Source organism: Petaurus breviceps, unplaced genomic scaffold, assembly GCF_028583685.1.
Source record: "Petaurus breviceps papuanus isolate PSGF00001 unplaced genomic scaffold, PetGlider_PUasm1.0 90865, whole genome shotgun sequence".
Classification (NCBI taxonomy): domain Eukaryota; kingdom Metazoa; phylum Chordata; class Mammalia; order Diprotodontia; family Petauridae; genus Petaurus; species Petaurus breviceps.
Window position 1 is genome coordinate 301,394 of NW_027187367.1, and position 14,716 is coordinate 316,109.

Below are 14,716 nucleotides of genomic sequence, written 5' to 3' on the forward strand. Positions count from 1 at the left end.
TAGTTCTTATACTGTAGTTGACAGACAATATTGAAGGCTGTGAGACAAAGAATTAGAGATTGAGAGACTGAATATTATCAATTTAAGGTCAAAGAAGGGAAGGAGACAAGCCTGGTCTTACTGGATCAAGGATGGGTATTTATATTTATATAAATATTTAAACATTTAAACATTTTTAATATTTATGTCTCACATATACATACATATATATGTATATATATATATACATATATATATATACTAGTATTAATATTATTTTACAAGTAACTGGGAAATAAGATATACAGGCACTGGGGCATAGAGATCCACTGTGCCCTACTGGAAAGTCAGAGGGTATATGGGAGAAGATATGGGAGAGAGTAGATTGAAGGAGGGGATATCCAGTGGGATTGCTATTTTGGGGTGGTGGGTAGGGGAAAAACGGGGAGAAAATTTGTAACTCAAAATGTTGTAGAAATAAATGATGTAAACCAGAAATCAATAAAATATTTGATTTAAAAAAAAAGAAAAGTTTTTAAAAGTCAAGTAATAGACTGGGGAAATAAGCAAACAATGAGAAAAAAACCTCTCACTATAGAAACTTACTTTGATGACAAGGAAGATCAAAATACACACTCAGAAGAAGACAACAAAGTCAAAGCTCCTACATCCAAAGTCTCTAAGAAAAATATGAATTGGTCTTAGGCCATGGAAGAACTCAAAAAGAATTTTTGAAAATCAAGTAGGAGAAGTAGAGGAAAAATTAGGAAGAGAAATAAAAGTGATGCAAGAAAATCATGAAAAATGAGTCAACAGCCTACTAAAAGAGACACACACACACACACACACAAATGCTGAAGAAAATATCACATTAAAAAACAAGTTAGGCTAAATGGTAAAAGAAGCCTTAAAATGCTAAGAGAAGGCCTTAAAAAGCAGAACTGATCAATGGAAAAGGAGGTCCAAAAGCTCACTGAAGAAAGTAATTCCTTAAAAATTAGAATAGAGGAGTGGATGTGGTTGGCCACAAGGGTGCAGAGGATGACGCAGTGTGCGGAGGCAGACCCAACCAGAATGAGCCCAGGCAAGATGATTTACCAACTGCAGGGGCGATTCCCAGGCCTATCACCACAGGACTGGGGATCTATCAGAGCTGGATAAGAGACAAACACAGGGCTGGCAGCAATGACAGCAGCTAATCCTGGGGCTATCAACCTACAGCCTGGAAGTTTAAAAATCACCTACCTGAACTTCCAGGTACCAGGATGGCAGAGTAAACCCCAGCTGCTCTAATCCCCTCCTCTGACCCCGAAAATCCAAAGAATATTGCCCGAGAATAAAATCCTAAAATAGTGGAACCAGCTGAAGTCTTAGGAGTCCTACAGGAAGGAAATGGCTAAGGCTATACCTCAAAATGGAGAAAAGAGATTGCAAAGACAAAGAGTTTAGAATCCTATTATTGCAAGTGTGAAGAACCAAATTCAGGAGACAGCATTGACTCTTCACCTACAACTGAAACCTCAAAATGAAATATGAACTGATCTCTGTAATGGTAATGTAATTTTGAATTTGAAGATTCCTTTGTGCTGGCAAAAGTAGCAGGTACTTAACACTTAGTAACTGATCAAGCCTCTGATTGGGGGAACAGAATGTATGAACTCCTGTGTCCTGTTAACTGATGTAACAGGAAGGAGTTGGCTGAAGAAAGTAGGTAATACTGTGTATATAAGAAAAGCCCCAGAGAGGCAAAGTCAGAATTTTTTTGAAACCGAGATCTGGTGGAGCTTCTTCTGAACAGGAGCCCAGACCGTGGAGCCAGGAGCCCAGGAGGCCAGAGCCAGGAGCCAGGAGCCCAGGAGCTAGGAGCACAGGTGACTGAAGCATGACTAGTTTGCTGAGACTTTGTTTGTGGCTTGGTTGAGCCTTGAATTCCCTGGAGCAAAAATGGTGAAGGAGCTGACATGGACCAGACCCTATGAACACCAGTGTGGAGCAGGACCTGCCCAGAGAGCTACTCAAGGAATTGGGAGCTGTCTGCCATTGAACCCAGGTGACAGTCCGGTGAATCCAGGTAGAATCTGGGATCATGGAAGGTGATCCAGGGAATCTGAGAACAGGCCCCAAGTCAAGATGAAAAGACCTCTCCTTGGGTACTAAGTAATTATGGAATTATAGTTTACTAGTGACCTAAGGGGTAGAGGGTTTTGTGTATGATACTTAATAAGACTTTGCTGAATAAGTGACTGAAAGTCACTTTGAGATATACTTTGAGTACTTTGAGATATTGTTACTGATAAGTGACTGAGTTAATCAAGACTTTGCCCCATGAGTGGAAGACTTTGACTATTGTACTTTGAGGTTAATTGAGTTAACTTAAAAGTGACTATTTTACTTTGAGACTATGTTGTGAATATTGTGATTTTCTGTGATAAGTTGTAATATTGTGAATGCTATACCTTGATTTTCCATGTATGTTTTGCTTTTGTTTTGGAATAGAGTGATCACTATACTGAGTAATAAATAGAGTGATTACTATACTGAGTAATCAGAACCTTTAAAAAAGATGTTCACAGTAGCAGTTCTTCTGGAAAGCTTCTGTGTATGGCATTACAGTCTTAAGCCCAGAAAGCATTCTTGGAAGAGCTTAAGAAGGACTTCAAAAACCAAATTAGAGAGGTAGAAGATAAATTGACTGATTCTTTTAAAATTACAATTGTGAAAATAGAAAAACATTTCACTGAAGAAAACAGCCCCTTAAAAAGTAAAATGTGTGAAATGGAAAAAGAGGTTCAAAATCTAAGTGGAGAAAATAAATCCCTAAAAATGAAATCTGCACATATGGAAAAGAAGCTTCAAAAATTAACTGAGGGAGCAGCTAGGTGTTGCAGTGAATAGAGCATCAGCCCTGGAGTCTGGAGGACCTGAGTTCAAATGCAGCCTCAGACACTTAACACTTACTAGCTGTGTGATCTTGGGCAAGTCACTTAACCCCAACTGCCCAGCCTTCCCCCCTCCAAAAAGAAAAAAAAGAAAAAATTAACAGAGGAAAATAATTTGCTAAAAATTAGGATCAGTCAAATTGAAGCTAATGACTCTATGAGGCATCAAGAATCAGTCAAACAAAAGCTCAAGAATGAAATATTAGAAAAAGATGTAAAATATCTCAATGGAAAAATAACTGATCTGGAGAACAGATCCAGGAGAGATAATCTAAGAATTATTGGTCTACCAGAAAGTCATGATGAAAAAAAGAGCCTGGACAACATCTTCCAAGAAATCATCAAGGAAAACTGCCCTAAGGTCCTAGAACCAGAAGGTAAGATAATTATCAAAAGAATCCACTGGATACCTCCTGAAAGAGATCCCAAATTGAAAACTCCAAGAAATGTTGTAGCCAAATTCTAGAACCATCAGGTAAAGGAGAAAATATTGCAAGCAACCAGAAAAAAAAAACAATTCAAATATTGGGGAACTACAATCAGGATCTCACAGGACCTAGCAGCTTCTACACTGAAAGATAAGGGGGACTAGAATATGATATTTTTGTAAGGCAAAAGAGCTTGGGCTACAATCAAGGATCAGCTATCCAGCAGCATTGAGCATAATTTTTCAAGCAAGGAGATGGTCATTCAATGAAATAAGGGACTTCTAGACCTTTCTGATGAAAAAGCCAGAGCTCAATTGAAAATTTGATCTCCAAATGCAAGACTCAAGAGAGACATAAAAAGGTAAGCAGGGAAAACACACACACACACACACACCTTGTTATTTAGTAAGAGCAAATTGTTTACATCCCTATATGGAAAGCTGATACCTGTCAATATTGAGAATTGTATACTTATCACAACATTTAAAAGGGATATAGATAAATAGACTGTGTGGATATAAATTAACTAAAGTGATGATTTAAAAAAAAAAACCTTATTAAGGGGTGCAAAGGGACCATAATGGGAGAAGAGGAAAGGAGAAAGGAGTAAAGGGTAAATTATGCCACACTAGAAGGCAAAAAATATAGTAGAGGGAAAGAAGGGAGGGAGATGAACATTATATGGCTTTGCCCTCATTGGTTTTGTTGTAAGGAGGGAATAACATAATCCGTTAAGTATAGGCCTTTATCATGAAGAGACATAAAACTTATCATAATAGAGGGAAAGAGGGGGGGGAGAGGAGCACTGTATGAGTTTTATTCTTGTCAATCTTGGTTCAAGGGGGAAATAACATACTACATTAAGTATAAAAATATATCATACACTATAGTCAATAGGAGGGAGAAGGGGTAAGAAAAGGAGGAGGAGTTAGAAGGGAAGGAAGAAGTAGTAATGGGGAAGGGTAAGAAAAAGGGAGGGGGGGGTTGATAGGGAGGGAATACTGAGGGAGGCAGTGGTCAAAAGGAAAACTCTTTTTTTTTAAAGCAATCGGGGTTAAGTAACTTGCTCAAGGTTACACGGCCAGTTATTTCTGGGTGTGGTGCTGAGTATTTGAGCCCAGGATTCCATCCAGGTCATCCCGACGCTGGAGCCAGTGTTCTTACTCGCTGAGCCACCTGGCCGCCCCTAAGCAATTGGGGTTAAGTAACTTGCTCAAGGTTACACAGCCAGGTGTTTCTGGGTGGGTGCTAAGTGTCTGAGCCCGGGATTCGATCTCCAGGTCATCCCAACACTGGAGCCAGTGCTCTTACTCGCTGTGCTACCTGGCTGCCCCAAAAGGAAAACTCTTAAGGAGGGGAAGGGAGAAGGGAAAAATAAAAGCACAAATGGGGTGGGAATAGGATGGAGAGAAAGATAGATAATAATCATAACTGTGAATGTGAATGGAATGAACTCTTCCATAAAACAGAGGTGAATAGCAGAATGGTTTAAAAACCACAATCCTACAATATGCTGTTTACAAGAAACGCATTAGAAACAGGGGGATACACACAGGGTAAAGGTAAAAGGCAGGAGTAAAATGTATTATGCTTCAGCTAAAGTAAAAAAAAGCTGGGGTAGCGATCCCTATCTCAGATAAAGCAAAAGCAAAAATAGATCTAATTAAAAGAGATAAGGAAGGAAACTATATCCTGCTAAAAGGCACCAAAGAGATAAGGAAGGAAACTATATCCTGCTAAAAGGCACCATTGAAAATAAAGCAATATCATTACTAAACATATATGCATCAAGTGGTATAACATCCAAATTCCTAGAGGAGAAGTTAAAGGAGTTAGAGGAACAAATAGATAGCAAAACTATACTAGTGGGGGACCTCAATCTCCCCCTCTCTGAACTTGATATATTCAACCTCAAAATAAACAAGAAAGAAGTTAAGGAGGTGAGTAGAATTTTAGAGAAAGTAGATATGATAGACCTCTGGAGAAAATTGAATGGAGATTAAAAGGAGTATACCTTCTTCTCAACAGTACATGGCACATACACAAAAACCGACCAAGTACTAGGGCATAAAAACCTCACAATTCAGTGCAGAAAGGCAGAAATGTTAAATGTGGGGCAGCCAGGTAGCACAGCGAGTAAGAGCACCGGCTCCAGTGTCGGGATGACCTGGATTGAATCCTGGGCTCAACTACTCAGCACCACACCCAGAAATAACTGGCCGTGTAACCTTGAGCAAGTTACTTAACCCCTATTGCTTTAAAAAAAATAAAAAATTAAAAAAAAAGAAATATTAAATGTATCCTTCTCATATCATGATCCAATAAAAATTATGTGTAATAATGGGCCATGGAAGGATAGACTAAAAATTAATTGCACACTAAATAATTTAATCCTCAAGAATAAGTGGATCAAACGAGAAATTATAGAAACAGCAACTTCATTCAAAAGAATGACAACAGTGAGACAACATTTTTTTTTTAAAGCAATTGGGGTAAAGTAACTTGCTCAAGGTTACAGGGCCAGTTATTTCTGGGTGTGGTGCTAAGTATCAGAGCCTGGATTCAATCCCAGGTCATCCCAAATCTGGGGCCAGTGCTCTTACTCACTGAGCTACCTGGCCACCCCAGCAAAAGCAGTTCTTAGAGGAAGTTTTATATCTCTGAATGCCTACGTGAATAAAATAGAGAAAATGGAGATCAATAAATCGGGCATGCAACTGAAAAAGCTAGAAAAATAACAAACTGAAAATCTCCAATTAAATACTAAATTAGAAATACTGAAAAGGAAAAGAGATTAATAAAATTGAAATTAAGAAAACTATTAAATTAATAAATAAAACTAAGAGCTGGTTTTATGGAAAAAAAAAACCCATAAAATTGATAGACCTTTAGTCAATATGATAAAAAAAAAAAAAAGAAGAAAACCAAATCACAAGTATCAAAAACAAAAAGGGTGAATCTACCTCCAATGAAGAGGAAATTGAAACAATCATTAGGAATTATTTTACCCAATTGTATGCCTATAAATTTGACAATCTAAGTGAAATGGATGAATATTTACAAAAATATAAGTTGGCTAGATTAACTGAAGAGGAAATAAAATCCTTAAATAACCCCATTTCAGAAAAAGAAATTGAACAAGCCATCAATGAAATCCCTAGGAAAAAATCTCCAGGGCCAGATGGATTTACAAGCTAATTCTATCAAAGATTTAAAGAACAATGCATTCCAATATTCTACAAACTATTTGGGGAAATTGAAGAAGAAGGAGTCCTACCAAATTCTTTTTATGACACAAATATGGTACTGATACCTGAATCAGGAAGAGACAAAATGGACAAAGAAAATTATAGATCAACTTCTCTCATGAATGTTTAATTAAATTAACAAAATTAACAAATTAAAATTAAATTAAATTGACAAAATTAAAAATTAATTTTAAAAATTTAATTTAAAATTTTAAATGCAATTTTAAAAATAATTTTAATTAATTAAAATATTAGCAAAAAAGACTACAGCAAATTATCATGAGAATAATACATTTTGATCAGGTAAGATTTATTCCAAGAATGCAAGGATGCTTCAATATTAGGAAAACCATTAGTATAATTGATAATATCAACAATAAAACTAGTAGAAACCATATGATTATCTCAATACATGCAGAAAAGGCTTTTGGCAAAATACAATATCCATTCCTATTAAAAACACTAGAAAGTATAGGAATAAATGGAGTATTCTTTAAAATAATAAGTAGCATCTATTTAAAACCATCAGCAAGTATTACATGTAATGGGGATAAGCTAGATGAATTTCCAATAAGATTGGAGTGAAACAAGGATGTCCATTATCACCCACATTATTCAATTTGGCACTAGAAATGTTAGCAGTAGCAATAAGATAAGAAAAAGAAATTGAAGGAATCAGATTAGGCAAAGAAGAGACTAAGTTATCACTCTTTGTAGATGATATGATGATATGCTTAGTGAATCCTAGAGAATCAAGTAAAAAACTACTTGAGATAATAAATAAATTTAGCAAAGTTGCAGGATATAAAATAAACCCACATAAATCCTCAGCATCTCTATATATTTCTATGTACATATTATTTTTTAAAGCAATCGGGGTTAAGTAACTTGCTCAAGGTTACATGGACAGTTATTTCTGGGTGTAGTGCTAAGTATCTGAGCCCAGATTTGATCCCCAGGTCATCCTGACACTGGAGCCGGTGCTCTTACTCACTCACTGAGCCACCTGGCCGCCCCTAAGCAATTGGGGTTAAGTAACTTGCTCAAGGTTACACGGCCAGGTGTTTCTGGGTGGGTGGTAAGTATCTGAGCCTGGGATTTGATCCCCAGGTCATCCTGACATTGGAGCCAGTGCTCTTACTTGCTATGCTACCTGGCCGCCCCTTATATATTTCTAATGAAATCCAACAACAAGAAATAGAGGGATAAATTCCATTTAAAGTTTCTATAGACATTACAAAATATTTGGCAATCTACCCACAAAACAAACCCAGGACCTATATGAACATGATTACAAAACACTTTTCACACAAATAAAGTCAGATTTAAATAATTGGAAAAACATCAGTGGCTCATGGCTAAGTCGGGCTAATATAATTAAAATGCCAATTTTACCTAAATTAATTTACATATTTAGTGCCATACCAATTAATCTACCAAAAATTATTTTATATAGCTAGAAAAAATAGCTGCTACTATTCATCTAGAAGAACAAAAGATCCAGAATATCAAGGGAATTAATTAAAGAAATGCTAGGGAAGGTGGCTTTAGCCATATCAGATTTTAATCTGTACTATAAAGCAGCAGTTATCAAAAGTACTTGGTACTGGCTAAGGTATAGAGTAGTGGATCAGTGGAATAGACTAAGTACACAAGACACAGCAGTCAATGAATATAGTAATTTATGGTTTGATAAACCCAAAGATGCCAGCTTTGGGGACAAGAACTCACTATTTGACAAAAACTGCTGGAAAAAGTGGAAAACAGTATGGAAGAAACTGGGTATAGATCAATATCTTGCACCCTATACCAAAATCAAGTCTAAATGGGTGTGTGATCTAGGTATAAAGGCTGATACTATAAGCAATCTGGGAGAGCAAGGAATAGTTTACCTGTCAAATTTATGGAGAAGGGAAGACTTTATGACCAAACAAGAATTAGAAAGCATCATGAAATGCAAAATGGATCATTTTGATTACATTAAATTGAAAAGGTTTTGTACCAAAAAAGTCAGTGTAACCAAGATTAGGAGGGAAGTGGGAAATTGGGAAAGAATTTTTACCACCAGTGTTTCTTATAAAGGCCTCATTTCTAAAATATATAGTGAACTGGTCAAATCTATAAGAATACAAGTCATTCCCCACTTGATAAATAGTCAAAGGATGTGGATAGACAGTTTTCAGAGAAAGAAATTAAAGATATCTATAGGCATATGAAAAAAATGTTCTAAATCACTATTGATTAGAGAAATGCAAATCAAAATAACTCTGAGATACCACCTCTCACCAGTCAAATTGACTAAGATCACAAAACAGGAAATGATAAATGCTGGAGAGGATGTGGAAAAATTAGAACACTAATGCATTGTTGGTGGAGTTGTGAACTGATCCAACCATTCTGAAGAGCAATCTGGAACTATGCCCAAAGGGCTATTAAAAAGTGACCCAGCAATAGAATTTTGAGGGTTGTATCCCAAAGAGACCATAGAAGTGGGAAAAGGACCCATATGTACAAAAATATTTATAGCAGCTTTTTTTTTGTGGTGGCAAAGAATTGGAAGTCAAGGGGATTCCCATCAAATGGGGAATGGCTAAACAAGTTGTGATATATGGAAGTAATGGAATACTATTGTGTTGTAAGAAACAAGGAGCAGATGGACTTTATAATAACCTGGAGAGACTTATATAAACTGATGCTGAGTGAGGAGAGCAGAACCAGGAGAACTTTGTACACAATTACAGACACAACATCTCTGTGATGACTAACTTTGATAGACTGGGCTCCTCTCAGCAATACAAGGTTAGAAGACAACTATAAAAGACTCATGATGGAAAGGGATATCCACATCCAGAGAAAGAACTAGAGATCGAAGCAGATTATTTACTGTCTCTCATTTGTGTTTTGTTTTGTTTCATCCCTTTTTTCTCACTGTTCACCCCACTGGTTATAATCCATCTTTACAACATGACTAATGCTCACTGTGAAGGTATTTGTAGAAGCTATATTCAATTACATGCTGCTATGGGGCAGAGGAGTGAGGAGGAGAGGAAGAAAATTTAAAACTCAAGAGATTGTGGAACTGAGTGTTGTAAACTAAAAGTAAATAAATAATTTTTTAAATATAAAAAAAACATATTCCCCCCCAAAAAACAAGCAAATAAATGAATAAATAAATAAATGGGGGAAAAAAGTAGAATGGAGCAAATGGAAGCTAATGACTTCATGAGAAATCAAGAAACTCTAAAACAAAATCATAAAAATGATAAAATAATAGAAGACAAAATGAAATATCTCATTGAAAAAATAACTGACCTGGAAAATAATTCCAAGAGAGATAATTTAATAATTGTTGGACTACCTGAAAGCTACAAAAAAGAGCCTAGATATCATCTTTCAAGAAATCAAAGGAAATTGCCTTGATATTCTAGAATCAGAGGGTGAAAGAGAAATTGAAAGAATCCATCAATCATCTCTTGAAAGAGATCCCAAAATGAAAACTATCAGGAATAGTATAGACAAATTCCAGAGTTTGAAGGACAAAGAGAAAATATTGCAAGCAGCCAGAAAGAAACAATTCAAGTACCATGGAACTACAATAAGCATAATATAAGATTTAGCAGCTTCTACATTAAATGATTGGAGTGCTTAGAATATGATATTACAGAGGGCATAGGGGCTAGGATTACAACAAAGAAATCACCTACCCAGTAAAACTGAGTATAATCCCTGAGAGAGAAAAAAGGATATTCAATGAGAGAGAGGAATTTCAGGCATTCTTGAGAAAAGATCAGAGCTGAATAGAAAATTGACTTTCAAATACAAGATTCAAGAGAAGCATAAAAAGGTAAACAGGAAAGAGAACTCATAAGGGACTTAATAAAGTTAAACTGTTTACATTCCTGCAAAACTATCTCATTATTAGGGTAGTTAGAAGGACTATATATGTATGTATGTGTATGTATATATGTATGTATGTATGTAGACAGAGGGCACAGGTGTGAGTTGAATATGAAGAAATGATACCTAAAAAATTAAACTAAGGAGTGAGAGAGGAATATATTGGGAGAAAGAGAAATAGAGAGGTAGAATAGGGTCAATTATCTCACATAAAAGAAGCAAGAAAAAACTTTTGCAGTGGAGCAGAAGAGGGGGAGGTGAGAGGAGGGTGAGTGAACCTTACTCTCATCAGAATTAGCTCAAAGAGGGAATAATATACACACTCAATTGGGTATAGATATCTAACTTACCCCATAGGAATGCAGCGGGGAATGGGTTAAGAGAATAGGGGGGTGATAGAGGGGAGGACAGATTGGGGGATGGGATGGTCAGAAGCAAAACAGTTGAGGAGGGACAGGGTGAAAGGAGAAAGAGAAAAGAATAAACAGGGGAATAGGATGGAGGGAAATACAGTTAGTCATTTACAACATGCATATTATGGAAGTGTTTTTGCATGATGACACATGTATAACCTATATAGAAATGCTTGACTTCTCAATGAAGGGGCAGGAGAGGGAGGAAGGGAGAGAATTTGGAATTCAGTTTTTAAAATGAATGTTAAAAATTATTTTTACATGTAACTGGGGAAAAATTAAAATACCAGAGAATATTCACATTAAAAAAAAAAAAAAGAAATCCACTAGGTACAGCAGTGACCATTGTGACCCATTGTATGCTCAGACTGGAAGAGCTCATACACTCAAATATTATAATGTCCCTTCTACTGTTTTTTAAAAATAATTATTCATTTTGAACTTAAATAGAAGATAAAAGAACATTTCCATGAATACAGCACAGCATACAAGGAAGATTCAATATAAAATCATGAATTTCCATTTTACTCTGCTTACTTTTTTTGAAAAATCATATAATAAACTACAAATCACTTTCAAAGTTACACTGCTTTTCTCTGTTTCCTTCTAAGTTTTCTTTTGTTCTCTGCTGTGCACTTTTTTCTTCCTCCCCCCATTACCCCACCCTAGGGAAGGTTACCATTAGATACAAATTGTGGTTGTGTACAGAAACACACACATACACACACATATTTGCCAAATAATTCTTATCCCAAAAGCTAAAATCTTTACATTTGTCAAACACAAGGTTACATAATCATTTGCTGATGTGTATTGTATGTCTACTCTGTTCCTCTAATTTACCTTTCTATTTCTTAGCCAGTACCAGATAGTTTTGATAATTACTGCTTTATACTATAGCTTAAGATCTAGTAATGCTTAAAAACCTCCTTCTTTTAAATTTTTTTCATTAGTTCCTATGAAATTCTTCACTTTTTGTTTTTCCAAATGAATTTTGTTATTTTTTTCTAACTCAGAAAAATAGTTTTTTTGGTAATTTAATTGAGATGGTATTGAGTAGATTAGTTAAGGTAAAGTTGTAATTTTTACTATACTAACCCTGCCCACCCATGGACAATTAATATTTCTCCAGTTATTTAAATCTGATTTTCTTTGTATAAAAATTGCTTTATAATTATGTTTATGTAGTTTCTGGGTTTGTTCTGGCAGGTTTACTCCCAGGTATTTTATACTGTCTATAGGGGGTATCACTTACTATCTCTTCTTGCAGGGTTTTGTTAGTGATATATAGAAATGCTGATGATTTATGTGGGTTTACTTTATATCCTGCTACTTTGCTAAAATTATTAATTGCTTCAACTAACTTTTTAGTTGAATCTCTAGGATTTTCCAAGTATATCAGCATATTGTCTGCAAAAACGTGTTTTATTACCTCATTACCCATTCTGACTCCTTCAATTTCTTTTTCTTCTTTTATTGCTATTGCTAGCATTTCTAATACAATATTGGATAATAATGGTGACAATGGACATTTTTGTTTCACTCATAATCTTTCTTTTTTTTTGTATTTATTTATTTATTTTTAGCTTCCAATATTCATTTCCACAAGATTTTGAGATCCAAATTTTATCCCTATCTCTCTCCTACCCCCCACCCCAAGATGGCAAGCATACTGATGACCCCTTTTCCCAGTCTTCCCTCTCTTCTGTCCCCTCCACCCCCCACATTACCCCCTTCCCCCTTACTTTCTTGTAGGGCAAGATGGATTTCTATGCCCCATTGCCTGTATATATTATTTCCTGGTTGCATGTAACAACAATTTTTTTAACATTTGTTTTTAAAACTTTGAGTTCCATATTCTCTCCCTTCTTCCCTCCTCACTCCTACTAGGAAGATAAGCAACTCAGTATATGTTATACATGTGTAGTTATGCAAAACATTTCCATAGTAGTCATATTGTGAAAGACTAAGTATATTTACCTCCATCCTATCCTGCCCTACCATTTATTCTATTTTCTTCTTTGACCCTGTCCCTTTTCAAAAGTGTTTGTTTCTGACTACCTCTCCCCCCAATCTGCGCTCCCTTCTATCATCCCCCCTCTTATCCCCTTCCCTCCTACTTTCCTATAGGGTAAGATACCCAAATGAGTGTGTATGTTATTCCCTCCTTAAGCCAAATCCAGTGAGAGTAAGGTTAACTCATTCCCTTTCACCTCCCTGCTCTTCCCTTCCATTGTAGTAGCTTTCTCTTGCTTTTTTTATGTGAGATAATTTACCCTATTCTATCTCTCCCTTTCTTCTCCCAATATATTACTCTCACCTCTTAATTTTATTTTTTAGATATCATCCCTTCATATTCAACGCACCCTGTGCCATCTGTCTATGTATACATATACACACATATGCACACATACATACACATACATATATACATGCATTTACATATATGTGTATACACACATATAAATATATCTATATCTTCCCTTCAACTATCCTAATGCTGAGAAAAGTCTCATGAGTTAACAAATATCGTCTTTCCATGTAGGAATGTAAACAGTTTAACTTTAGTAAGTTCCGTATGATTTTGCTTTCCTGTTTACTTTTTTATGCTTCTGTTGATTCTTTGTATTTGAAAGTCAAATTTTCTGTTCAGCTCTGATCTTTTCATCAAGAATGCTTGAAAATCCTCTGTTTCTTTAAATATCTATACTTTCCCCTGAAGTATTATACACAATGTATAATCTTTGTGATATATTTTTGTAGTCCCCTATTTAGTATTTTATTTAAGATTTTTACATCTGTTTTCATTAACGAAATTGATCTATAATTTTCTTTTTCTGCTTTTGTTCTTCCTGGTTTAAGTATTAGTACCATATTTGTTTCATAAAAGAAGTTTGGTAGGATTCCTTCTTTGCCTATTATTGCAAGCAATTTATTTAATATTGGAATTAATTTATCTTTTAACTATTTGGTAGAAATCACTTTTTTTGTAGGAAGTTCATTTATGGTCTGTTCAATTTCTTTTTCTAAAATAGGTGTATTGTTTCCTCTTCCATTAATCTAGGCAATTTATACTTTTGTAAATATTCTTCCATTTCATTAATTGTCAAATTTGTTGGCCTATAATTGGGCAAAAATTACTTCTTATAATTGCTTTCCTTTCATCTTTATTAGTAGTATATTAACACTTTTTATTTTTAATACTTGTGATTTGGTTTTCTTCTCTTATTTAATCTTATTAACCAGCCGTTTATCTATTTTATTGGTGTTTTCATAAAAACCAACTCCCACTTTTGTTTATTAATTCAATGATTTGCTTGTACTCAGTTTTATTAATCTCACCTCTGACTTTCAGAATTTCCAATTTGGTGTTTAATTGGGGATTTGTAATTTGCTCTTTTTCTATTTTTTAAATTGCATTCCCAGTTCATTGGTCTGCTCTTTCTCTATTTTGTTAATATTAGCATTTAGAAATATGAATTTTTCTCTGATTGCTGCTTTTGTAGTATCCCATAGGTTTTGAAATGTCTCATTGTCCTTCCCTTTAATGAAATTATTCTTTCTATGATTTTGTTTTCTTTAACCCATTCATTCTTTAGGATTAGGTTCTTTAGTCTCCATGCAGTTTTTAATCTGTGTTGGGAAGAGGAGAGGACGTTAGCAATAGTGATACCAAAAAAGGCAATCGAAACATTTTTTAAATGTACAGAAAAGAAGAGAAGGAAGTTAAGAAGGAAACACAAATAGGACAGTTTCGAAAGTAACATGTAGAATGTATTGTATACTTTTTTTTTAAGAAAGCAGCATGAAAT

At 35.1% G+C, this 14,716-nt stretch overlaps 1 protein-coding gene across 1 annotated transcript in view; it reads right to left on the reverse strand.

Moving 5' to 3' along the window:
- Nucleotides 1-14,716, reverse strand: part of CFAP52 (cilia and flagella associated protein 52) — a 92,171-nt gene that overhangs the window by 33,840 nt on the left and 43,615 nt on the right. The gene's annotated exons all lie outside the window — the stretch shown is intronic.